The sequence below is a fragment of the Montipora foliosa genome, chromosome 8, assembly GCF_036669935.1.
Source record: "Montipora foliosa isolate CH-2021 chromosome 8, ASM3666993v2, whole genome shotgun sequence".
Taxonomy (NCBI): domain Eukaryota; kingdom Metazoa; phylum Cnidaria; class Anthozoa; order Scleractinia; family Acroporidae; genus Montipora; species Montipora foliosa.
In genome coordinates this window covers 52,814,564-52,817,063 of record NC_090876.1, presented here as the reverse complement: position 1 = coordinate 52,817,063, position 2,500 = coordinate 52,814,564, and positions in this window count along the sequence as shown.

Below are 2,500 nucleotides of genomic sequence, written 5' to 3'. Positions count from 1 at the left end.
TTAGTACAGAAGAAACTCTCCTGAATGAAATCAGGAAATTTACATCCCTCCCTCTTTCAACTCATCAATCCCAATGCCCAGTGTTCTTCTCCCTCAAAAGTTTTTCCCACAACACAACAGGATTTTCATCAAGTTATAATAAAATTAATATTGAGGAACAATTATATTTTTTAGAGAGTTCATTACAGAAAATGATGGAGACATTTCAAAAGGCCCTCAGCAGCCACTATGAAAATAGTGGCCAAACATTATATGACGCAGCAGATATGAGGAAGTTTTCCAAGACTCATGCGCCAGGCTTGTTTGATGTCCTCCTCAGTTCTACTCTGAGAGATGACTCCAGGCCGTCAGAAGAAAGGAAAACACTGCAGGAACAAAGAACAGTTGCTCTTCTCCACATTATGACTTATTTTAGGTAGCTGGCAAGGAATGAAATCGTGTGGTAAAAGAATTTAATTTGTTGTTTATCTTTGTCTAGGTCCCAGAAGTCATGTCCCTTGCAAAAAGACCTGGGTCTGTATATGCATCAACATGCCCTTTCAAGAGCTGGCTTGAACAATGGCCCTATCTTTGGCTTTTCAGTAGCACCAAGATCAATTGATAGGCACAACATCCAAGCTTGTTAAAGCAAAAAATAGAACAGTCAGTTAAGGTGCAACTGAATATGTAAATACATGATAACTTTTATTAAATACAAATCCGTTTCTGAAATATAATAAATTGAAAGCAATACAGAAATGAAGGTTACACAGCAATACTTTTTAAAAAAAGCCAAACCATTGGAATCAGGGTGCCGTATTATTCACATTAAATGACAGATAAAATTTACAAATACTATAACAATTTTTAAAATGCCAAATTTAATATTGTTTGATAACCTGAACACTTCTAGTGGCATTTATGATTATCTATTGACAACTCAATCAGAGGTTATAGAAATGAGAACTATCATGTATAGGACGGTAGCCTGTGAACAGGCTCTCTGTTTGGGAAAGGCAATATTTTTTCTCCCTTTCTCCAAGCAGAGTGTAGATTCACAGGCTAATAAGAATGTAACATAATAACAACATGATAACTAAGTTCAAACGATATCTACTGACTATTATGACTATTCATTCATGATTGTATTTCATTAGGAAGGTTCTCCTGTTGGATGGTTTTCATAACATTCACACGGTCAGAATGCCAGACAATCTGAAATTGTCTAAAGTAACACACATGGCTTCCGTTCCACTTGACATTCACCTGGAAATACCAGCCGTAAAAAAAACCCAACCCACAGTGTGTCCACAATGTTTTGAAAATTTGTTATTGCAGAAGTGGTATTGTAAAAAGATATATACAAGAACTGTTCACAGAAGTTCTCAAAAGCCACCACCACTCATTTCTAACCTCTCTTCGCCAACAATGTCAGCAACTGAAGGCTAAAGATATACAAAAACAGATCAAACAGTTTAGGTGTTAATTATTAAGAGTTTCATGTTTTCTCTTTTCCAGCAACTGTCCAGTTTAACAGGGTTTCAAAGCTGTGGTGGGTAAAATCGCGGTGAATAGCATTTGAACCATGAAGAAAACAAAAAATGTTCTTTTGCCAAGTTGATTGGCTTTGCATGAACTGTTTGGTAAAAAAAAACACCCAATTTGAAATACACTTCATGTGTACTTGTACAATGTATGTTCTAGCAACCCACTAGGTACTGACTTAATTTCTTTACAATAAACGTGAGTAATGTTTGCATTATATCTGTAATCAAGTCTTAAATTGCAATAATGGTGCCCAAGTAACAATATTTTTTCAATGGCATGGCACAAGATGAACTTCTTACCCTGAGCACTTGCATTTTAATAAATGAATTTGAGGCAGCCCTGAAACACATGAAGGACTACAAGGGCGCACTTAACCATACATTCCATTCTGCTCTTCCCCTTTATGATTTCTGTAAGTTATTTGTTATTCCACTGCCAGGAGATTGGCCAACCTTGCATTACACCAAAAAAATAATTGCTCAGCTACGAGAAAGAATTCCCCTAGAACACCCTTATTTGTCCCTTATTCCAGAACAAGGACCTTTTCATGTCTGCTTAAATATAAATGAAGATGTCATCAAAAGCGACCACATAGTTTTTGCAAGGCTTTATAAGGAGGTTTTTGGCAGTGACTTCCCACTTAAACCAAAACCCTTGCGAAGAAGCCTCATTATTACAGGAACCTTGTGTGGATGGCTGTTAATCAGACATACAGTCTTGGCAAAATTCAAGTTCTGCAAAGATATTGAATTTCTTTACCTGGTAATTTAGTTGAAGAAATTTTGCCACTGGTCTTTTTTCAATAGGACAGCATCTTTTGCTCTAGTAATCTGGAACTGTACATAAATGTCATAATTCGCCTACCCATCATCATTATGACAGATCGACTTTATCCATGTTAAGTGACCTGTGTCACCAAAAGATCAACTTTCCCACCTACTATAACTTAAAAGAGCGATGGCTATCAATAATA